A 24,999-nucleotide genomic window follows, 5' to 3' on the forward strand; every position below is an offset into this window, starting at 1 on the left:
GGCCTTCTGGTTACATTTCATAAGTTGTTTAAAACGGTCGCACGTCTTGAAAGTGTAAATACTTGGCAAGTATTGTCCGCAGGATTGGTTCGGTGGATATAGAGATCTTACAAGGATGCATGTCCGATCAGCACTTTCGGCGGTCTTTCTTATGATGTAGACGAAATACGAAAACGCCTATGTGTCGACATTTCGGCGTTCGTTGAACATTACCAACTGGTCAAAATTTTCCGGTTGCCATGCAAAACACGTTAAACGCAGTTGCATCAAACGTGACAATTTTTTAACAATTTTGTTTCCGTGGGAAAACTTAAGGCCCATGACTTGGTTTTCAATTATTCCGCGCAGGAGTCATACATGAATGGTTCGTGCATTTTTCGCTGTCTTTAGATATCGAATAGGCACAACAACAACAGGTAGATTTCTTTAGACTTCCCTTCCTTGTCCGACCTTTCACGTGGACAAACTTGTCATCACTGCGTACAATGCCTGGAATTGTTGTTGTTTGCTCAGGAAGCGAATTGTTGTGGATTCGTCTGAACAAAGTTGTACCGGCGATTTCTCGTTTTACGTTGACGTCAAAATTTCCTTACAAACCACTGTAATAGGTCATCTCAATGACGCTACAAGGGGATTTAGGGCTTCATTACGACAAAATTCGAAATTAAGGCAGCGTTGTGTGATAAAGAACAACCTTACCTTCGGTTTCTGAAATTTTGAAAAAAAATCCCAGATGTCTTTTTTATAGTGGCTTTGGAATTAAAGCAAGATGCTCGACTTATCTCCAGTGCAATTATTTTTTTAAAGTTGAATGATTTTTGCTGAATTAACTGAAATTGCTTTCACGAATGCGAAATAGCAAATTATAACACTAAAAGTGAAGTCCGTGACGTTTTAAACACACGAAAACAGGGCCGGCATTTGGCGAATTTTCGAAAATGTGTCATGTTGTAATTTTTATCGAAAAGAAGTTCCTCCGAAAAGCAAGAATAAATACGTTAAGTCATTTAAAAGTATGGGAAGTCATGACAAAAAATATCTGCGGCAAGAGCCGCATCAGCTTGTGTTATACAGGATTAAAAGTTTTCAATTGTGCGCGGTACGCCCAAAGTGTCTGTGACCCGAGCCACTCTTGGTTTTTTTAGAAAGGGGAAGTGTTTTGTCCGGCAACCAACTTGAGATAATTTATTCACTGTGCAGGAGGAACTATATAACAATTTTGTCAAAAGTAAAAATGCCGACCGGACAAACCCATCTATAAAAAACACCAACTAGTTTCTAATACGGCATAATGGGCATCTATAAAAAACTCAAACTAGTCCCTCGGACGTCATGATGGGTGGGCGAAAAAGTGGCTAGAAAAGTGTCACTACTTCGTATGTTTTCATTAAGATCTGGACCATCTGTTTACTGCGGTCTTCGAATTTATTCCACTGTTTCTGGTAAAAAGCACTATTGTATTTTCGTTTGTATTTAGTTTTCACTGGGAATTAAAACTACTGAACTTTTTCACACGGCTGATAATTCAACTCATCGAACCGGTTCGTGATTTACTGAAACCGGAACTGGTACCGCAACGAAATAAATTCATCACAACCCGATCACTAACCAAACCCGTATTTTATCCATTCATCACACTGTAACATGCTATCAGTAGCATCCTATTCATGCGCTGTTTGTACTTTACTTATGTTTTGCCCCTCCTGGAGTGGCCAGCATCTTGGTCTGCAGTATGACCAAATGAAATGAATAAATTATTGAAGAAATACAAATCTGTTAGGTTACAGCAAATTACACGATCAGCTGCATGCCCCGTGCGATCAATCAGCGATTATGTCTTCGAAAAGTAAATGCCTGGTTCAACATGTACTGTCAAATGTTGAACTCATAATCATTGTCGAGCAGAAGTTACATTACTTACTTCGTGCCGTTGCTCAAGTAATGGTGCCTTGAGAAGTTTACGTGTGATGAATTAAGATGATCGTTCTTGTAAAATGTGCATGGTTCATTAGGGTTAGCAGGTATTTTTTCAATTTTGTCCACATCCTTCGACTTGTCAAAGTTATGGCCGTACACCCAGAGGGGTTGAGACTTGTTAAATGCCTGAAATACGTTAAATATATTTATTAGCAGAGAACGCTATAGATACGCCATGAGTGAGAAACTTCTGTAGTCCCGCAAGCCTCTAGAGGAAAATAGTGTATTAGGAAAAAACTAGGTGTCATTCTACTTTGTGGAGGTAAAGGATCAGCGGAGAGAGAGAGAGAACTATCTTTAATAAAACTGCTGATGTGAGCCCAGCTAGGCTGCAAGGCTTACTACACCAGATGAATGCGGTGACGATGGGATTATAATGATGCAGAGGAACACATATGCTTTTAAATATTTACATGGTCTGATCAAAATTTGGGTCTTTTAGGTACGCCAGAAAAGCTTTTGTAGTATGAGAGGACGCTTAAAAGAACTCCACGGACCTAATACGTCTCTCTGGTCTACCGCTAAGGAGAGCGGCCGGGCCATAGACACTGCGAGAGACACCCTTTGTGTACGACATGAAGCACAATCACAGATGAGGTGTCGCAGGTCCTCACGCGCATCACAGTGTGGTCACAGGGGCGAAGTGGATTGGTTAATCTTGCAACGGAAGTATCGCGTGTAAGTGACATGGGATGCGTCTGCCCAAATCGGTCGTCGAATGCTCCATGCCACGCTCGAGGCAAGTGCTGAAGCATCTTTTCGACAAAATGGTACCGGTATTTTGTGGCTTACGTTCGCAATGCGTTATGGATGTTGCAACGTCCGCCTTCACATTACACGTTATTCCGCAATGGGCAGGGAGCCACTGAAGTGCTATTCGATGGGGCGCCTACAGAGCTTAAAGATACAAAACATCCACATCAAACTCAAGCTGATCTTTCGGAATAGACGCTCAGCATTGCAGTGCAGCCCGAGGGTCCGTGAAGATGGCCCACATGCATTCAGGTGGTTCGGTGACGTTGGCGAAAGCCAGCCGCAGAGCTGCAAGTTCGTTAGCCGTAGAGGACCGTTTTTGGATGAGAATGGCACTCAGGGTGGCGCATAATGAAGGTGTCCACACCGCGATGGGGATGGTGGATGATGTGGATAACACCGACCCGTCAGTGTACAGATGTGTGTGAGCTCCTATGTGTGGTATACCCGGTGACAACTTAAGAACGGCACGGGAAGTTGCCGCTGTGCTTTATCACCGTAGCCGGATGTTTCTCCACGTGGCGCAAGTAGGGCGTTACTGGGTAAATTTTTAACATGGCGTGAGCCGTTCCCGTGATTTTTTGGACTTAATATGCTTAGAAACGAATCCAGTGACGACAAACAAACTGCGTGGGACAAGGCAGACGATATCACGCATTCATAGCAAACCCCTTTCAAAACGCGCGCGCACTGACGTCACGGGTCCGGCGCTTTGGTGGAGTGATACAATACATAAGGTGGTGCCGTTCTTGAGTTGTAACCGAGTATAGATATACTCAAGGGCAAAAAGCAATAGCGGGAGCTGCAATTTGCTCCATCCGTGAAATTCCGAGCACTGTGTTCGCTATTTGCGTGATCGGGAGCATCCAGGACGGATGCAAAGCAGGAGCTGGCTGCTGGTAATGCTGCGGCCGGAGGTCACGCACTTAGGTGACCAAACTTGGTGCTAAACGGTGAGATCGTTGCCTTACCACAATCCACAGTGGCACGTGAAAAAGCTCCTGCGTGCTTAGAGCCAAGGGTACCAGCCGTTTGCATTCCGTCAGTGTTCCCAAAGTAGAGGTAGTTTTCGGGACACCATTGCACGTACTCGAGATCTGTGCTTGCATGGTCTCTAGAGTCTTGTTCATTCATTTAGGGAGAGGGACCAAAACAGCGACGCTTAAGCGTATAAGGCCAACGCAGAGCGGTTCGTAGAGCCGAAAGAGATAGTTAATAGAGGAATCAAAGGAGTTACTGGAGAGCATACGCAATATGCGGGAGATTGATGCAAGCTTCTCGTTGAAATGGCGCACATGAGGTGACGAGGTGAGATACCTGTGAAATGCCACCCCTAGAAACTTATAGTTAGGAACGTATGGGATGAGAATACCTCCGGCAGTGAGCCCGTAGCGTGTGGGGTCCCGCTTCGTAAAAGCCAACGCAGCAACATCTGCTTACCAAAATTTCCAAACTTTGTGCTTCCAAGAACGCTGCAATGGAGTCGATTGCTCGCTGCAGCCTCAACCGTAGCACACACCTGTTACGCCCAAACCATATGCAGATGTCGTCCGCGTACACGGAGATTTAGATCGACTGCGGCAAGCATTTCTCTAGGCCTGTAAAGGAGATTTTGAACAGTGTGGGGATTATCACTCCACCCTGAGGAACACCTCGGGTCACTCTGTATAGTGATAAGTGGCCACTGTCTGTTGACATGTAGACATACCTATCAGAAAGGTAGTCTGATACCCATGCATACATGCGGCCTGCGATACCTGAAGACATCATAGCCCAGCGAATGGCGTCATGCGTTACGCAGTCACAGGCTGATTCTATGTCCAGGAACATGGCAATAATGATGTTCCGCCGACACTTAGCTTGTTTTATGTTGGTTGTACGGCCAATGGCATTGTACGTGCGGCTACGCCCATTGTGGAAACCATACATCGCTTCCGTATACATTTCTGACTGTTAGATCTCATTACTAGCGATATAGCACCAGCTTCTCCATCAGCTTGCCTACACCGCTAAGAAAGGCTACGAGACGGTAAGACTCGATGGAAGTTGGAATTTTTCCTGGTCTGAGAACTGGCGCAATTCGATCATGTTTCCATTTTGGCTTTAGACGGTCGGTCTCCAACGATCGATTAAAAACGTTTAGGAGGCACCTTTTCCCATTTTCGCCTAAATGCGAAAGGGTTGTATAACTGACGTCGTCCGGACCTGAAAACGTGGATTTTTTATGACGGCCCGTGCAGACAGCAGTTCTGCAAATGAGAATGGCATATTCATGGGAGACGACATCGCTGAGAAAGCCTCGCTCGGGAGCGAAGATAATGGTAGTAGAGGTGTCGGTGTCACGGTAATTCTCCTACAGAAAGCATTAGCGACGTGTTGATCCGTAGTGTGCAATGGAGCTTAAAGGTGTATCATACACTGGCGGTATGTAACTGGTGATGCCCGGCTGGCCCGATATAGCAGTGAGCATAAGACACATCGGTTTATTCGTTACTTGTCCCAATGATATAGTTCATCGTGGAGTTGAACACAGGAATTTCCCTCTGCTGTCAATTCATAGACCCCTACCTGAGCCGTGTGGTTCTAAAAAATGTCTGTAACTCGCGTTTTATGCTATGCATCCTGGAGGAAATTGTTAAAACAATTACATACAAATATGATGTGTTATCTCCGCAGGTCTGATTGATGTTATCAGTCATAGTCAGGGTGTCGAACCGGAACCGAACCAAACAGGTATTTTTGCTGAACCTTAACCCAAACAGTTGTTCCGAACCGGAAAGAAGCCGCAAAAATAAATAAAGGTTACCGGTTCACAGCAATCTTGTCCGCCCACCCTTTCATGACAATGAGCGGTCAATATCATTCGGGCATTTCGCCTTCCCTGAAGATCAATTTCGTGACCTGTCACGAACTTCTTCCGTTCCCAGCAATCACAACACTATCAGCGCTCTATACGGGGTGACAACAAAAGGAAAGGTGCCTGTTCTTGAAGCTCAAGTTAACCCCTTGGATGAGCTTGTTCATCAGCGTCGGTCCGCCCGCATGCATAAACCCAACTTTGTTGCTGAGGCGGGCGGCGTTAGGAACCTACATGGGTCGTTCACTACCCCCATCCCCAGCTTGCGTCTCAACCCCAGGTGGTGCAGGCATTTGTGAACGCTGGGACCAAGGACGACGTGCTGACCAGACCACTACAATGTCGTTCCCACCCAGAGGCCTGTCAAACATGCTCGTACAAAACACGCCGCACACTGCCGTCTATGCTGGCCGAGCTTACAGCCATCCGGGACGGCTTACAAGCACTAACTCCTGGTCTTCATCAAGCCCCAGGAGGTACTACTTTACAAATTTATATACTCCACTGCGGCCATACGTGATTTACGTCGAGCAAATAACACCTCAGCTATCTCTACGGACATATAGGAAATACTGTATACGTACCCCTGCCTTCTGCGGCTCTTGTGCGACCGGCGAAATACGCTCCCCGCTTACATTGCGGCGGATGCTGCCTCCCACCCTGCATTTTTTCCACGATTATTGACTTTACTGACCTGAAAATATATGCCCCAGGACAGTTTCTCCAAAGGAAAAAAATCTTCGTCACACTACACGAGCTCTAATTCCACCATGTGTAACGGACCTCCCCAGTAGACCCGCTCGCTGGGAGGAGGTCTTGCTGCGAAGACTTCGTGTTGGTGTAGCTCTCTCTCCCGCTGTTATCCGGGAGTGGCCACCGCTCTACCATGTCCCGTTCACACAGAAGTACCCCTTTTGCACGGCTCCTGCCGAAAATGCGGACACAGAACATTTGCTGGGGATGTTCCCTTCCTTGAAAGCGGCCAGAACACGACACCTTCGAGGCACAGGCCTGCATCCTGGCAAACCACCTGACCTTCATCGGTGGATATGGGGACCCCATCACCTTGCGTTTTTTTCGCGAAACGGGAGTTCACCTATACTTGTAGCATAGTATTTATGCCATGGGGTATACTATCGCAAAAAAAAGAAAGGTATGCGAACCACCCTTGCAATGGTGTGTTGCTGCTAGTCCCGCATGCAGAATTCAAGGCTGAGCAAGATACTTTCGGCATCCCGCGGGCGTGATAAAACATTCACTTTGCCCTTGTTTTGCTGTGACTATACCTGAGAAATCAGGCCTCAAATTTGTTTACTACGCAATGGCAAAGGACCACATTCTAAACGTGTCTCCTTGTTGCATTTTATAATTTGCCTAAAAAGGTTGCACACCTTTCCCCACAGGAGCGGGTCAGTTGTCTAACCGCTGGGAAGGATGCATGTGCGATCACGGCCCGAGCCCGGCGGCTGTTTTAATGCGTAGCATTCTTTACCGAGTACCCCACCGCCAGGACCCTGTAACACCCTGTATTTCCACAAAAACGTAGCTTTGGCGGAAGTAACAGCTTTAATCGTTGTGATAGCATGAATGAAGATAATGCGTCGAACGGTATTAAAAGAAAACAAATGTAGAAAAACAATTACACCATCTTCCCGTGGGGAACCATGAGGAGGTGCGAAGCATTATCGGGGTTCCGTGTAGGCTCCGTTGTGTTGCCGTTATGTTGTTTCATTTATCGAAGCACGAATGGGAACGTAGTGTGAACCCCCATGTAGAGACAGAGAAATGTAGAGAAATGTAGAGACAGCGAAGAGACTGACACCCGCGTTACCTAATCGAACACTTCCTGGTTCTCGTCTTTCTTTATGTCATGCTCACGCTCTTACCCCGCTGCCCGCCCTCTTCGTCCTGTTCTCTGGTTGAGCGGTAAGGCGCGTGGCGCTTCCCGCCACAGCTTTCCCACGGGAAATTCAACATCCTCCTCTAAAGTTTTCAGTTCGTTGTTTCTGTTGACGTTCAGCTTCGCGTGTCTTCGTTGTATCAGTAGCTTCTTGACGTAGTTTGAGTGAGTGAAGGACATCAGGCGCGTTCGTAGCACATGCTCCCGTCTCGATTTGTAGCGCAGTGGGAAGAGCGCCACGTACCTCCCGTTGCGGCCTGAGAGTCGTGGGATTAAAACCGGGCGCCGCCTAACTATTTCTTATTATAGTGGACTGCGCTGACGTCAGGCCAAACGCTGACGGGGCTGAAGAGACGCCATAAAGTGCGGCCGGCGGACAACAACAACAACAAGGGAGGGAGGGACACAGCCCCGAGCATGAGATGCTTCGCATCTAATTGCGAAAAAGGCGCACCATGCAACGCCTGCACTTCCACGAAAGTGCAGGTTTAGGGTAGCAACACCTCTATTCGTCTATAAGCGTTATAATAGTGTATTTGGAGATAATTGGTCGGAAAGAATATTGAAAAATTAATAAATAAGAAAAATAGAAAAAAATGGTAAAATGGGGAAGCTCCCCGCATTTTCACAAGAATGCAGATTTGGCGGAAGTAACTCCTTAATGGTTGTTGTAAGGTTTCCAGGTGCCATCGACGCTGCAGATGCCCAACGCGCGAGGTTTGGCAGTTCCAAGAATGAGAAGCCAGCTTGTCAAGAGCAAGTGGCCTCTGCGTCATTGCACCTGCGTAAGACAAACCGTTTCGGGCCTCAACTGGTCTGTCGCGCTTTGGTCGGTGCGTTATAACGCACTTAGTGCGAGTGTGAGAAAATATTAGTCCGACGGCTCAGGGCGCATTCCGGGAACGTGGCGAGAGTTGCTTCCGGTGCCACCTGCTCGTTTATTAGTAAGGAGAGCTGTTTGCAAAACGAAGCTGCCCGTCGCCCTAGCACGGAATAACTATTGTGTGCCTGCACTAAGAGCTGCGCTAGTATTAAACGAAGAGTATAAACCATGAATATAGTCATTTTTATTGGCAAGGTGACACGCCACTACCCCGTTACAAAGGGGATACCACTAGCAATCGTCATCATCATCAGCGAACGGGGAAGCCTATAGCGGTCAACTGTTCTTGGACTACGGCCGGTCTTTGGCGGTCGTTCGGTCTTTGCCGGCTCGCTAACGCACGTAAGCGGGTGCGAAGATGTTAGTGTAGATGCCCGAGGTTAGTTCTGGGATTGCGATGCCTGCGGCACCCACCGAATCCGTGTATTACCCGTTATGGGTCACGGTTTCTCTAGATTGGCGGTCCGGCCTCTGACGAGGCATTATGCACGTCGCGCAGGCGTGGGAACATGCGGCGCGGGCCGCGTTCGAAGAAACTTGTGCCGGCAACTTGCACGTGGTTTGCAAGTGTGCGTGGTACCGAGTGGTGTTTTACTTGTGTTATTTGCTTTTGTTTTTTTTTTAGATGTGAAGCATCTAATTCTCGGGACTGTGTCCCTCCCTCCCTCGTTGTCGTTGTCCGCCGTCCGCATTCTACTGCGCATGCGCGTCTCTTCAGCCGCGACAGCGTTTGGGCTGACGTCAGCGCAGTCCACTATAAAAAGAAATAGTTAGGCGGCGCCCGGTTTCGATCCCACGACTCTCTGGCCGCAACGGGAGGTTCGCGGCGCTCTTCCCACTGCGCTACAAACTGAGACGGGAGCATGTGCTATGAACGCGCCTTATGTACTTCACTCATTCAAACTGCGTCAAGAAGCTACTGATACAACGAAGGCATGCGAAGCTGAACGTCAACGGAAACGACGAACTGAAAACTAATGGGAACATCAATCGACCCCATGGCTGCTTCGCATACTACTCAGGGTTCCCCTACAGGAAGATGGTGTAATTTTTTTTTTTTGCAGGGGGCGGAGGGGGGGAGAGACTCACCAGCGTTGCATGGTTGAGGGTGCGTTGGCTGCCGCAGTCTATGCATGGATTCGGTAATGCAACCAATCAGATCGACACGAAATCATGATTGGCCTCTGCGCCTGTGCCTCGGGGGCGGAGCCTAAGTGACCGATTAAAACCACGGTACACGTAATCTCGCGGTGGGGTCCTCAGGGTTGCAAGTGCTATGCACGGTCGGCGTATTGTTGGGTAGCCAGGCTACGTTAGGGAGGGTCTCACCACCTGGGTTGCCTTAAGCCAGGGTCTGTCGCTGACAGGGGTGCCGCGTTCACAAAGTCTTCTCTGGCTAAGACTCTGACTTTATTGCTTACTTTGTCTGTCTAACTTACTTTGTCTAGCTTCAGTCTCTAAATATTTTGTATATCTCTTCAGCTTAAATATACTTTTAAAAACACCTCTTCATGTATCCTCGTCGTGACCAGGAAGACTTATTCAAGCAACTTCAGAGCATCAGAAGTCCGGATGGAAAGATCCAGCCATCAACCAGAACCATCGAACCTTTCTTTGCTGTTATAGTAGAGTAAATTGATACAATTGGTTGAATATAATTTCCAAAACCCAAAATACTAGCAAATTAAAAGAAAATAGCGAATACGTTGAACCGTGTAATGCTCTGCGTTTCGACAAAAATGCTGATTTGGCTGAAGTAACATCTTTTATCTTCATAATAAAGCGTAAAAGGAGATAATTCGTCGGAGAGATTTCGAAAAACGAAAAAATAAGAAAAAATAGAAAAAAGTTTGGAAATTCTAACTGTGCAATCCTGAATTTCCACAAAAATACCGATTTGCTGGAGTAGCATCTTTAATCGTTATGGTAGCTCAAATAGAAATAGTTTGTTACACAGAATTTTGAGAAACCAGAAAATAATAACATAGTAAGAAATAGCGGAAATGGCGAATCATGTAACGCTCTGCATTTCCCAAAAAATGCAGATTTGGCAGAGGTGACACCTTTAACCGTTTTAATAGCGTAAATGGAGATAATTGGTCAGATATAACTTTGAAAAACAAAAATCAAGAACAAGAGAAAAAAATAGCGGAAGTGGTGAACCGTGTAACTTAACCAGGAATTTCCGCAAAAAGGCGTATTTGGCAGAAGACCCTTAACCCTTATACTGGCGTAAATGGAGATACTTCGTCATAGCGAATATTGAAAAACCAAGAAATAAGAAACATAGCGGAACAAAGTTGCGGATTAAATCTGCATTGAGGTATTAAGATGTACGACACGCTATCGTTACTCCGGCGTCGAGGGGGCGTTTTATGCTCTCCAACATTTACTTATGTTAAGTGACGAGAGCTAGGCTATACGCAGTGGTTTTGATCATGCGGCGCACGAAACTCGGAGGACATCTACTCGCGCGTGGCTTAATATATATGGGCGTGAATAGTTGCGTCTGTGGGCTGTTGGTCAATCGGGGAGAAATCAACACTGTCAAAGTTTAAGAGTTTATCGTGGTGGCCCGACAGAACGTTTGGTCTGTTTATAAGACAAACAGAGATAGATAGTGTGTGGGAGAGAGAGTGATGTAACAGTCTTTGTTGAGATAAGATTAATTGAAGGGTTGGCAAAAGGGGATAAAGAGATTGTAGACCCTATGGGTTGAGCCAGAATTCCAGGACCCCAGAATCAGCTCACGCTGATCTTGAGGTGACAAGCTGGTTAGGCCAGTTTGTCATGTGTCGATATAAGTTAGATATGCAATGTTTGAGTTGTTTACCCCTGAGCATATTTCTGGATATGACCAGGTTTCCCAGAATAGACTGGGTGCTTACCCGTATTTAGCGCAGATGGAAGTTATTGTAGGACATTTCCTACCAAACATCTTTCCCGTCGAAGATTGTGGATATAAGCATCGGTTTGTATCGTGAGCAGAGTTAGCGATTTATTGGCGATGAGATCCCCGTGTGGCACGGGGAAGGTTGGTGCTCCTAGGCGTATGATCAGGAGACGTTTTCAATAATGATCAGAAAGGGGAGTGTGGTAGTCGTGGTCTTCAGGGAGCACGGTATGCGAGTTCGAATGTACTTTGGTCGACTGCGTCTTTCCTTTCAAGATGCTTGGGTCCGTGTGTAATGCATTGTTAACTCTTGTCATTCTGGGTTGCAGAATCTTTACCAAGCGTTTAGGTACTCCGCCTGTAGCCCAGAAGCTGATGGCTTATAGAGCGTGTGTAATGATGTGTAAGCATCTATTTCATAGGTCCGCTAGGGGGATCTTAAAAAGGCTTCAATTCCCGTGTGCAGGAAGATAATGCATTCACAGCGACTTCCACGGTTCTCCAGTACGACAGTTGTTGCCTTTGTGCTTTCGAACGTCCCGGCGTCGGCGCACACTGTTTGCGTGGTTTTGGATCTTTGCTGAAAGTTTTGATCCTGGCTTGTTTCCTGACCTCGCGTAGGTTTGGATGTGCGTTTTTAGTAAAGAGAGGGTTTTTTAGGAACGTCAATGGATCGCTGACATACCAATCATGGCACCGAGCCTTTTTTTCTGAAGGTGTGCCTATAAATTATAGGATGACCGGTCCCCTTTTCGTTCCGACCCCCCCCCCCCACGCTATTTTGTGCTACGAGAGTGGCCTCTCTGATTTCTTAAAGTTATTACAAGACAGAATTCATAGACCCTTGTGAAGACTCTGAAAATAGGGAGGCTTAAGACTGCCTATTCTGCCCTGATGATGCTGTTTAGCCTTCTATTGCGGGCCTCTTCAGTGACCTTCTTCAGTGTGGGTAATTAGTTTCTGGTAATGCAGGCTTTGCGATATCTGGCTCATGGTCAGTGCCTGCCCAATTTTTATATTTTTTTCTGTAATTCGTGCACTTCCCTGTTCATGCGTTTCACAATGTGGGCTAAATGGTGAAACATTTCCTGTATTTTGGCAATTGTGTGATCGGTTCTGCCGTTTGTCTGTAGAACCGTGCCAGGCGTTCTTACGTGACCTTTTCGTTGATCACGTGCTGGCCAATTTTCAGGGTTTTTTTACATTTGCCACGTGGCGCCATTTTTTGTTTGCCGCACAGAGCTTGCGGCGGTGTTACGACTGCGAAAATTTTAAAGTTATTTTAAAAATTTTTAAATTAGACGCAACATACGCGGTTCCGTTTTTTTATCGGGACATGTTTTAGTTTGTTTCTTGTTACAATGTAGGCTTTTCTTGGTTTTTAAGTGCCTGGCGTTAACTTTTCGCCCCCTTTGTTTGCGCCGGGATCATTTTAGGTAGTTGGAGAGATGCTTTGTTTTTGGCGTATGTTGCGGGCATGGCTGGCGACCATGTCTGCATAGCATGCTACTACACACGGCGTGTAGAACTAACTGCTGCATGCCGGCGCGGCGCCTGCTCAAATCGCGTATTTTTTCTTTGCTCAGCCGTAGTATCATTACCGCCGCTCGGCATTCACGATTCCGGCGAGCCCTCGTATCTAGATGCCTAAGATGCAGTTTACTGTAAGCACCGATGACGTACTTCCGCGGACGATTGATGAGCGCGGCTGAAAGCACACGGCTAGCAGCCACGGCAAAATCGAAAATGTGCCTAATAAAGTTAGTGCGTTAATAAGCAACTCTACAGGACTGGTCCCAAATAAGTAACCACTACGGTCAACCATTAGAACACAAAACTCAGCAACGTGCGAGTCTTGCAGTGGAATGTTCCGGGATCCAAGCGGAAACAGGGCAATGAAGCCTATACACCGCCTGAAATTGCCTCCTCAATTAAAATCACTCCAGGAGACGGGCGCAATGGTTAAGCTTTCAGGGCCCAGGATACAAATCCTTACAAAACCTTGACGACTACAAAAGAGCAGTCTTGGTAAACAGAAATCTACCCGCTCATTCATCACAATTCTGAAGCGTAGATATTTACCATTACCTATTAACAACCCTACCGAAAGAGACACAAAGAAAATTCAGGGAAGCTTGCACTCAAGTGCAAGACTTGACAGGCAGAGATGTGTGTGAGCATTTCGGACACATAGTTACGTTTCAGCATAATCGTTTATTTGCATAGTTGCGGTGCTAGCAATCGTCGTCATATGCATCGAAGCGGTCGCCGTCTTCTTCGCTGTGAGCGGTGGAGGCAAAGTCGTCCTCAGCATTGTAGACTTCCACCAGCTCTTCGTCGTCGACTTGAGGCAGCGGTGGCTGAATCTGCGAGTCACCTCGGGAAAAAATGGCACACTCGTAGCCATGTCTACAATTATACATTATGGCTTCTAGAGAGTGCGGCTGCCGTGGTAACCTCCCACAATCCGGGTGTCTTTTCATCTTTACCTTTAGCATTAGCGCTGGAGCTTTTCTTACATGCTCGGTAGCGCTTGTCAACAGCGCTGGAGGTTCGTTTTTTGCTAAAGAACCTTTTTGGGCGCGGAGGAGTCGGAATCTGCTTCTTTGGAGAGCGGTTGAAAACTGGAACATTGCTATCAGATGACTTCGGTCAATTAATGATGAAAGAAGTTTTTTCTCAGCACTCAACCTGGATTCGGAGAAACTTGAGTAGCTTGTCGAGTTCATCAGACGAAGCCTGGGTAGTTCCTGTCGCATTCTCCGTGCTTTCTTTTTTATAGTACTCTACCACAATGTCGGCTGGGATCACTTTGAGCTGCACCTCGTTTAGCATAGCCACGTACGAATACTCTGTGATTCCCAGGCTATGCAGTCTCCTCCTGTTCAGTTCCACCTTGTCCAAAAGCTTGGCAAAGCAGGCACGTTGCTAGCTGAGCTGACAGGTTTGAGCATTCGCAAATTCTCCAGGTATTTGTGCTCGATCATTTTGACGCTCCCAAACCGTCGCTTGAGCATTTCTAGTGCATCATTATAGCAGGAGTCGGTCACCTTTATTCCAGCAACGGCTTGCGCAGCAGATCCGTCCAGAAGGGAGATCAAGTAGTTGAAGCGATCAGCGTTGGACAGTTACGTCTTCTAGTGCACTGAATGCAGAAACATGCCCCAAAAGGGTTGCCATTTGGTTACTGCGCCGTCAAACCGAAGAACCTGCAACTTCGGAAGCCTCGCTCCTTACTCACGTGAAGGAAGTTGGTGTCCGCTGGGTGCTGTCTCTGAAGACGCAGTGGCCGCGGCTGAAGGTGGAACCGAAGACGGAGGCGTTGCAGCGGTCTGCAATACTTCAATGTGGTGCTCGAGCAACGTCAACGTGCTGTTCGCGGCGTCGTCCTACTGCATGACCACGTCGTAGTCGGCTGCCGCTAGGTCGTCGGTCAGGTGTGTTTCAACATTGTTGTTCAAGACTCAAAGTTCCAAGTTGCCAGCATGGAGGCGGCCGTGCAGAATTCGAAGTCTGGAAATACCGAACTGATTCGATTGGAGCACCTGGTTGACTTCATTGATGATCCTCGCGTTCATGGCTCGTCGTTACGTCCTCTTGTGCTTCGCTCGTTCCATGCCGGTCAAGCTCGAAGTGCGGCTTACCCACGCAGGAAATAAAAGGCTCGTGCTGCTGGCTTGATTCCTGGGTTTCGGCCCCAAAATTTGATGTAGGAAAACCGCGCCTGGGCTTTTAGTGGCGCCGAAGAAACGAGATGCAAAACCCGGCATCCATTTCAACGAGCGTCGTGTTCCTTTTCAAAAGACGAAGTAAAAGCACTGCAGGCGCTGCGTGATGCACGTACAAATCCTCTTCGCCGCCCTCTTCCTTGCGCGGCTCATTCCAACCACGTGACAGTCCAGCGCGTGTTCAAATACAATTTACAACAGTCATTCCGCGAGCTAGGGACTCAGTGGCCAGCGCAAGGCACGCGCTCATGAGAGCTCGGCATTTTCTTAGTATTTGCTTCGAACGGCGAACTTTCGGCCAGTAACAGCAGCTCCGCTGCTAAAAATTGTCGCAACCCCGCCCTGCGAAAGTGAATGCCAAAAGAAGCTGTTGTAAACCACTAAAAATGGTAATGGGGCAGGGTATGAAACGTTTCTCGACGTCTGGGCGCGCTTGTCGCTTGCGCTCGGCTTCTCTGGTAACCAATGCTGTGTCCTGTATAGCCAGACGCATGTGCTCGGCGTCTTCGGCGAGAATTGCTCTATTTAGTGACACTAGTCTTCCCTAACCATAAAACATAATCTACAAACATAATCTTTACTAGGAACACATGATGGGAAGGTCCCATTGTTTAAATGCGCCTTATCATTCATAATGCGGTTTCGATGCTTGTTCTGTGGTTTTTTAAACGAGTACTGTGTTCTAGGCTGTATGCCTGATTAGCCTGACGTAAGCCCTCGGCGTCTGAGGCGAGAAGGTCTGGGTCCTGCCTGTGTTTTTTTGTATACAACACAAAATTTTCCAACCAACTAGAGGCTAACAGCTTCGCTGTAAAAACCAAATTCTTAATTCTCAACTCACACAGTGTGCTGAGTGTTAGAGCCCATACATTCAACCACTTATTATCCGTAGCCGGCGAAGAAACGGTATCCCACGCATTCATCATAGTGGGAGACTTTATTGCACGTCACACTGCATGGGTTTTGCCAACCTGCAACCGTACGTAAAGGCCGAACCTCGGAAAATAACGAAAGGCCGAATAACGAAGTACTCGTGCATTGACGTAAACGTGCGTAGAAGCACGAGCCGCCGCGCACTACGCCGCCGAGGGTGAACTCATTGGCAGCCACCGTAACCACAGAGCAACACACCTCGACGGCCGTCTAACGCCAGTGTACCCGCTGCAACAGGAGCTTGCTGTTACCATTTATGACCATTAAACTGTATCCGAACAAGAAACGATAAGTCCAGGACTGTTTTTTGCATGTCAGCCAATTTTAACCTGAGATGAAACGTATACGAAACACGCCCTTCTCAGTTCTCGCTACTGTGTCGTACAACCAGCCGTATATTTATACGCGTAGGCGGAACTGGTTTCCGCGCGCTGTGCACACGTGCAGTGCACGAATATTTTTTATGCACAGGCTTTGTTGCAACAAGCGCGTAGCAATGAATCCGGCGTACGCCGGAATACGCCTATTTTACGTGCGCTGACGCCTATCTGCGTCGATGCGCGAGTACGTCGGAATTACACGTCCATTTGGTTGGACCTTAAAGAACCATGAAGACAAAACACAAGTTTGTGTTATTCGAAAGATTTCGTGTTATATAGCGCCCCCAGCGCTTGTCCGAATGCAAACGATGCTTTATGCACTGAGAAATGAATCAATTTAGGTTAAAATTTTGATTTTCCCGCTAAATCATGCGTTTTCGTGATTTGCAATGACATTACAGGGCCATTTTTACCATTAGTGAACCTAGATGGGGCCAGCACACCGTGGCAAGCCGTTTTCTGCCTTTGGTTTGTTTGTGAACGTATTTGTACCTGGCTTGTTCTCCTCATGGAGACAAGCGTTTCGTGAAACATGGTGCTCGCTCGACAAATATGGTCACGTAAGACATCGTCGCTTGTGTCAATCGGCCAGTGTCGTCTGAAACAACCCCAAAGCCCCCGAGTCCTGTGCAGCTAAACCAAGCATAGTGCGCGCAGTACCAACAGCAGTATGCATCTGTAGTTCTATGTTTACGTGTGCTTTCGTAACTTCCACTGTTTGTCCCACCATTCTTAGGGCTTTCAAAAGAATGTGCCCTAAATTTAAGCGCTAATAGCTCGTTCGGCAAGCTTGCAAGCTCTGCCTATATTGCGTTTGCTTTTTCCTCCCTCCGCCAACGCAGAGCTGTCTGGTATGAGATTATAGGTTCTGTTGCGGAAAATGAGCTAGTGGGTCGCATGGCCATACCTTTTTTTCTTAATTATGTAGCTTATTTGAGCGAAGTTTACGTTAAAAGTGGTGTCAGTATGATTCTAACGAGGCAATAATTTGAATGAACCAAACTTGTGTTTTCTCTTCATGGCTCCTTTAAACGCGATGTCTCTCGGATACGGCACAGATACATCACCTCAAACTGGAAACAGTAGTTAACGCACCAACCAGACTCATCTACAGCGTAAGGAGAGATTCCACCTCTGATCTCACATTTTGCCCAGCACTTAGGGAAGGCCCCACGAAATGTAGCAGACACATTTTTAGGAAGCGACCACTTAATCGTACCAGCCCAGCTGACGCTAATACAAAGCTAGCACACACGCTCCTTAACAGCAAACCTTTAGAGACTGGGAGGACTTCCGAAAGATCCGAAAATCCAGCGATGAACTCGACAGCATTGAGACTGTTGCAGACATAAATTAACAGGTTGAATAGCTTTTGAACGACGTCAAAGCCGCCACAAAAGACCTAGATCGGAAACCACCCTTTGGAGCTTTTGACCAAAATCATAATAATCTGTACGAAGCCTACAACGCATCCAGCGAATATAAGGAAAAAAAAAAAAAACATTGGCAACGCAAACGCATAATAAAAATCTTTAAACTTGATGATGACATTAAAAATTAACGCTATTTCCACGCCTGTAAAATCCGATTGAAACAGTTCTGCTGTTCAGATTCAATTTCACCACGTTTTTATTCAAAGCAGTGGGCAGAATTCACATTCAAGCTCACTCATTGTAGTCTGGTAGTTTATCTGTGCATATATAGGGGGTGGTCGTGTGCCACCTGCCCCACCGTCGCACCGTGTCGTGAGCACTTCTGCGCCCGCGATAAGAATCCGAAGGCGGCGGGTCGGCGATGGGCGCGTACGGTCGAAGGAGTATAGTCCCTGACCATCGTACAAGGCTAAGTTTCCTTCTGACTACGGCAGTGCCTTTTGGAGATTTCATGACACTGACTGCCATTACCTCCCGGGGCGGGGTTGCTTACAACCACTGGCCGCGATATTTGTGTACCATAAACTAACCCACGGAGGTCTGATAGTTTATAGGTGCACCCTTACAAAAATGGATTTTGAGTTTCAATTCTTTTCCTGTTGAGTTTTAATTGAATCAACAGAAACTTAATTCAAACTCAATTGGCTATTGAGATGTGTCAGTAGAAACTCAAAAGGATTTGTATTGAGAAAACGCAATACAAAAGCAATTGACACCAGTCTATTGAAACTCTTTGGAGAACCAATTGACAAAACTCATCAGGCTGAAACATACACTTTGAAGGGCTATTTTTTTCGGCGCTGCCCACTGTGTCTGCTGAATTAAGGCTACTAGGTTACTTTTATGTTTTTTTATTATACATTGACATTTCTATTGAGTGCAGTCAATAAAAAGTCAACAAGGTTTCAATGGACAAAACTCAACAGAATATCAAATGACTTCGTTTAATTGAAACTCAATAGAGTTTCTACTGACAAAAATCAAGTAAAATTGAGAGTCGAGCTAGTACGTTGTTTAAATATATACCAGTGTCCCTTTTTGTCCATGTTTTATGGTTCGAGCTTAATTTTCAAAGCTGATAAAACTCCTTAGGCCAGTAGCCTTTACCAGCAGCATCTTCGATTGATTGATTGATTGTAGGGTTTAACGCGCCGACGCAACGCAGACGATGAGGCGCGCCGTAGTGGAGGGCTCCGGATTAATTTTGACCACCTGGGGATCTTTAACGTGCGCCGAAATCTCGCACACACGGGCGTTTTTGCTTTTCGCCTCCATCAGAAAAGCGGCCGCCGCGGCCGGGAATAGAACCCGCGACCTCGTGCTCAGCCGCGCAACGCCTGGCAGCATCTTCGCCCAAATAATAATTATACCTGCTAAGTGGGGAAATCAATTATATTGGACAATTTTTGACTGCATTTTTCAAATACTGCCGCAACATGCTTTGCACAAAACAATGGAAATAAACATTGACAAAACTCTAGTGACTCATCTCTTCTGGCACGTGACTCCCGCGGAATCGTTTCCTTGCTATAGCAGCGCATTTTCTTCTTTAGACCTTAGCACGCATTGACATAATGAGTGAGCAATCTCCACTACTGCTGCTAAGCTTCCGCTTTAGCGGCAGTGGACATATTCGAAGTCAGTCTTCCGGGAAAGTTGGAGCGGAATCATGAAGCATGCATATCTCGCCGGGAAAAAACGGAAAGGCGGGGGGGGGGGGGGGGGGAGGCTACACATCTCGGGTCCCAGTTCTGGGGACAAAAAAAAGTCGTCACTCCCCCTACCTCTTTTCACACATACAATGCTGTGATACCTTGTGTTCCGGGAAGGTAGGTGGGGAGGAGGTACATTTAAAACGCGATTCAATCTGCTACATCTACAAAAGGCATATGTGACATCGCATCCTAGTGCGATGATTCAGTGTTTTTCTGTGGAGGCACGATACTAACAGCGCTGTTTTGCAGAAATGAATACTTATCTCACAAACCCAAACGCACAAGAATATTCCAGTGACGAAATTGTGCCTATAAATACTCAGAAAAAAAAAACAGCAAAACTTTGGTGTAAATCCCTAAACTTCGAAAAAATTAAATTTTTGTACACAGCGAACTTTTAAAACAAGCGAACGCAGGCTTGGCCTCATCGTCGTTCACTCGTGAACTTCATTACTCCAGTTATCACTCGCGCACCCCGCCGTGGTCTGAGCCCAAGGACGCGAGTTCTATTCCCCGTCATACACAACTTTCCTTGAGGATACCGTGAACTGTCTATGATAACAACAGTAGAACAGCAATGTGGAATGCAGAGAATTCCACAAGGAGCAAACGCGCATCTACGCTCTATTAAAACAGGTGAAAACAGTTCTTTCACTGCAAAAGAACTCCGTACGCCAGTCCAAGGCGCCGCCGCTCACACGAACTGAACGAACGAACAAACGAAGAAAACAATGAAGAAAGACAAACTGAAGCGCTGATTAACAACTCATCTTTACTGCACAGGGTCACAAAAAGAAAGAACGAGCCTGACACTGCTTCACGCCACTACAAAAAAAAAAAAAAAAAAAGAGAAACCGAACAAATTAGTGGGCTGGCGTGCCGCTTGTTACACTCCGAACCGCTCTCTCGCTAACGATGTCAACACGTCCGCGGACTACGTTTCTCAAACACAAGCGCCTAGCAAATATCTTGCGCCCGCAAGCAGATCAAGAACTTTGAAGCTGTTTTCAAAGATTGGACTTTCCAGAATTCTTCCGTCCTCTCTCCTGCTGCAGTTCGCCGAAGCGGGCGCCCGGACACAAAAGACGTGCCATCCACCTCCACACCCGGCGATAACCAGTTCTTTTGGTTCCTCTGGCACCCTCCCACGCTAAGCTGAAGTGACCGCGCTGTCACGAATGTCTAGTACGCGGCGTTGCCACTGCCGCCAGTGGCGCTGACAGCCAACATTGCGACCTCGGCGGAGTTCGGTTATCTGCAATATAATATTATTACTGCTGCTAGAGGGGTTGGTAATAATTCTATAAAAGATTATTGTAAATATTAACATAGGACTCACAAGCCGCCGTAGGTTTTTTTGATATCTCGTGTCAATGTTTTCACGCTCAGTTTTCACAAGAATGCGTAGCTGTGGCATAGCCATCGCAAACCGACTTGAAACCAAGCCAATGTCGCTTGGTCGCAATCCCGGATGTGCGGGGTCCGGCGTGGTGCGGTCGTGCGGTCGTTCTCGCTGTTCTGTGCAAATTTATAGCTTTCCTCGTGTTGTTGGCGATTTATGTGCCGTGTGCGAATCTTTTCAACCAGCATCGAAGGTCAGACATTGCAGTGCAGCTGGCGATACATCGAATTTATTGAAGGAAAAGCCATCGTATGCGCTCTTCTACCGCCGGTGAACATCCTTTGTGTGTCGTGTTGTGTTTGTGCGCTGTGATCGTACGGTGAAGAAGCTTGCGAAGTGAGGTGTTACCATCCCTGTTAGCCACGCTTTGGAATCCGTCAATTTCACCACGCTGGGAGCCCCGCTGGGAGCGACGTTGTTATAAGGTAAGTTCATTCTTTCCGAGCGCTCCTGTGCAGTGCGCGTCAGGCTTGTCAAGGGCAAGCGAGCACGCGGCTTCGGAGCATGCTGGCGACATCTGCTGATAGCTGCTGGGTTAGAGATAGCTTGCCATTGCGCGTGCGTGGATCTCGGACAGGCCCTGGCCGGTCGTCGTTCAGCTTTGGCCTCTAAAGTTTGGAGACACCACCACCCGCAACGGGTGCTTCTTTTCTTCGTGCCAGCCGTGAGCGGTGACGCCGGAGATCAGTGCGTAATTTGACGCGGTGCATTATCACCCCAGGGACTTACGTAATCGCACAACAGGTTCGACCGAAATCCCTGCAGTGAATTCTTGTTGCGTGCTTTCCGTTTGGTGCGCTTGAGATGCAGAACATTGGCGCTCGTTGCTTTATGCGATTACGTAACTGCCTGCGATAAACGCGTCAAACGGCGCGTCTATCTGGCCTGTCACCGCTCATGGCTGGCACTGGGGAAGACCAGTGCCCCTCGTGGGTGGTGGCGTCTGCAAATAACAGTGGCCCATGCGAAATGACGACCGGCCCGACCCTGTCCGAGATCCGCGCACGCGCAATGGCAAGCTATCTCTAACCCAGCAGTTATCAGCAGATGTCGCCAGCACGCTCCGGAGCCGTGCGCTCGCTTGCCCTAGACAAGCCTGACGCACACTGTACATTTCATCATGACAAATGTTGTGCAGACCTTCCTGAATGGCGATACTCACGACTTGGTTATTTGTCGGTATATGAACAGTGTTTTTATTCCCGCCGTCTCCAGATCGACCTAAAGGGTATGATTTCACTTCAGCCTTGCAAAAATACTGTACGTAAGTGTAACAAATTGAAGGGGGAGGCTATTGTACCGGCACACAACATTTTGACATCAATCAGTGTTTTATTGTCTTCCGCGCTGCTGTATTGCTTTCGCGTGTTCTATATTGGTATGTATCTTAAGCTAAAGATCTAACAAAACCTTTGAAGGCAATTGACGAATGAATAAAATCCCAGATGCAGTGCCGCTACAGAACGGAGCAGCAGCCATGAATTACCTAGTACGAAGTGTCATAAAAAAAGAAAGAACACCATGATGAAGATAAATAAAATGTTTGACAAACGAAGTTAACGAAAATGAAAAAAAAAATGAAAGAGGTTGAATCGAACAAGTGCCTGTCGGATCAATAACAAACGCACGAATACTGTGCCATGCAAGCACACCTGACAGCGCTAGGCTGAGAGGCAGATCTACCAGTCACAAACAGGATAGTGTGTTCAACGAGTTAGGAGACATGGCGGTAAAATATACTTGCAAGCTAAAGTGCTGGCAGCCAGCAATATATTTGCGTATTAATTTGAACGATTGCTTGGAGAAAGAGCGTTCCCTGAGTGCAGAGCAGTGACAAATGTGGCCTAAACCGTACTTCATCCCAGCTAAAAAAATAATGCCCAAGAATATAACAAATTCATTGATTGCTTTTGGAAAATAGAGACTATGTATCCGCAGAAGGTAGGGTTTAAACCCAAAACATCTTTACACAAGTCTGATGTGCTACCTCGGCACCCTAAAGGCAAGCAGACACTTTGGCTTTAAAACCAATGCAGAAAAAAACCTGCTGCGTTAGTAGTAGTTGGAAACAGACTGCACACTGTTGTCATATATTAGTCTTTTACCACTAAGTGCCAATTCTCTCCATGTATCTTTCCGTGAATTTCTCATTTGCCAATTTTTGTCACAGGTGCTAGGCAGCTTGCTCTAGAACATGCACAGGCGTCAAACTTTCAAACTGATGAATACCAGTTTTGACTTAAGCACTTGCTCGACTTGCTAGCGTAAATTGAAATTTGCCATTGCTTCTAATCACAACCTGCTGACTGCCTTTCTCGGAGCAGTTTTGAATAAGTTGGGCTGAATGTGGTGTGAGTAATAGCAAAATCACTGAATAACATTTTGGCTGAATGTGGCATCAGACGTGCCACTGACTGATGCTACACCGCCATTGCGCGAGGGCTTAGTCAATCTGTTTTGACAGATGTTCTGCCTCTAGGAATTACCCAAATGATTGGTCGGCATGGTATCACTATACTGTTTTAGTGCTGCTAGTGTATAGAAAATCTCGCCAAGCAAAGGGATACAAGCTTTTAAATTATTTCTCATTTACAGAAACTGATGTTTTTCCCCTCACCAAACAAAACTGTTTCGTGTTCTCCTTGTGTGTAAACTGGCATTAGACGGCTTTGTTATACTGGTATACCCCTCTGGCATTGTTATGATGAAGGCAAAAATGTGGATATACCCATGTCTCATATGATCCCTTTAAGCTGCTGCTTAGTGCTACTTGTTTGGTAAACGTACTGCAAGGCACACACCATACTTCAGCGTTACAAGAGTGTAAAAGACTGCGAAATTCAAGTTATGTATTTTTCCTGTCACGTTCTTTTTGCCACGTTTTTTTCCATCACGGTTCATGTATTTTTTTCCACTAGTCGGTAAGCACAAAGTATTATGTGCTCATCCATTCATAAAGCCATTTGCGATGATTGCCTGATGTAGTAACTTTAGATTACAGTACCATCTGATCCTAGTTTTTTTAAATCAAGGCTTGTTTTGTAAACAAGTTCATGCAAGTTGACAATTTTCTAATTTTGTTTTACGAGATTTCAAGCATTAAAATTTCAAAAAACAAAATCCACAGGTTCACAGGTATGCTTTTGCACAGGTTTGGGGTTTCTCCTGTCAGGTAGTGGCTCTACCAGTCTTTATAGGCCTATTTGGATTTCTTTTGGGCCTGAAAGATGTGGAAGACACGATTACGGACCCATGCGGGTGATTTTTTGGCTCCCTGCCGCCTTGAAACATAGTCGTTCCTGTATATTTCAGGCGCCTTAATGCGGAAGGCATTCAACTAAAGGCATTCCACTCCCTACCAATTGTAGAATTAATTGATGCGGCTAGCTTGGCTTACGGCATTAAAATCTGAGGAAAGCTTATACATTTGTTGAACTGCTATCTCCCTGCTTTCCAAACATGCAAGCCAGGTAACTTTTAAAATAGCCAGGTACTTAAACCAGCATGCTTAATGAGAAGGGATGCAATCATCATTTCGTACTTGACTGGTGCAAACAAACAAGTCTGTTTCTTGTATTTTGCAGGCTACACAGTCAAGTAGGCAAGTGGACCCTGCGAGGCTCCAGCCCTCCCGTGATGCTTTCGTGAGCAATAAAGCAAGCTTTGCCATGCAACACCTCACTATTTCGCCTGCTCATTGGACACCTTGACGACAGTTTTTAGAATGTTTTTGCAATATTGAAGCAGACTTAGTATATATTTAGTACAGTTAACTGAACTTTACTATGCAATTGTTGAAATAACTTGACAAAAAACTAACAGGAAATCAAACGGGCTGTCTTGAATATGCTCAGTAGGTTTTCATTTGACATTTCTCAACAGGAGAATGAATAGAGAGTCAACACAGACTCAACTGGAACTCAACAGACTTTTCTCAATAGACTTTCAATTGACACGTCACAACAGGAACTCAACAGGAAAAGTGTATTGAGACTCAACAGAAAGTCAATTGAAAATCAACAGACATGTTGACTATAGTCAATAGACTTTCAATTGAAACTCAGCGTTGAGTTCCAATTGAAACGCGGCGGCCAATTTTCAACGAGAACTCAATACAAAATTTCTATTCAAAGTCAATTGACTGT

At 46.3% G+C, this 24,999-nt stretch overlaps 2 long non-coding RNA genes across 2 annotated transcripts in view; one reads left to right on the plus strand and one right to left on the minus strand.

The window, feature by feature from the left end:
* The window catches only part of LOC144166885 (uncharacterized), a 156,347-nt gene that overhangs the window by 123,794 nt on the left and 7,554 nt on the right, over nt 1-24,999 (minus strand). Inside the window, exon 2 of the long non-coding RNA XR_013321784.1 lies at nt 1,922-2,103. This is a non-coding gene — a long non-coding RNA (uncharacterized LOC144166885). The remainder of the gene's footprint in view (nt 1-1,921; nt 2,104-24,999) is intronic.
* On the plus strand, nt 20,897-24,528 carry LOC144166888 (uncharacterized). The gene is made up of 2 exons (XR_013321785.1): nt 20,897-21,279; nt 24,439-24,528. It is a non-coding gene; the product is annotated as an uncharacterized LOC144166888 (long non-coding RNA).

This window comes from Haemaphysalis longicornis, unplaced genomic scaffold (genome assembly GCF_048455015.1).
Source record: "Haemaphysalis longicornis isolate Haplotype H1 unplaced genomic scaffold, Haemaphysalis longicornis Haplotype H1 scaffold_196, whole genome shotgun sequence".
Lineage (NCBI taxonomy): Eukaryota > Metazoa > Arthropoda > Arachnida > Ixodida > Ixodidae > Haemaphysalis > Haemaphysalis longicornis.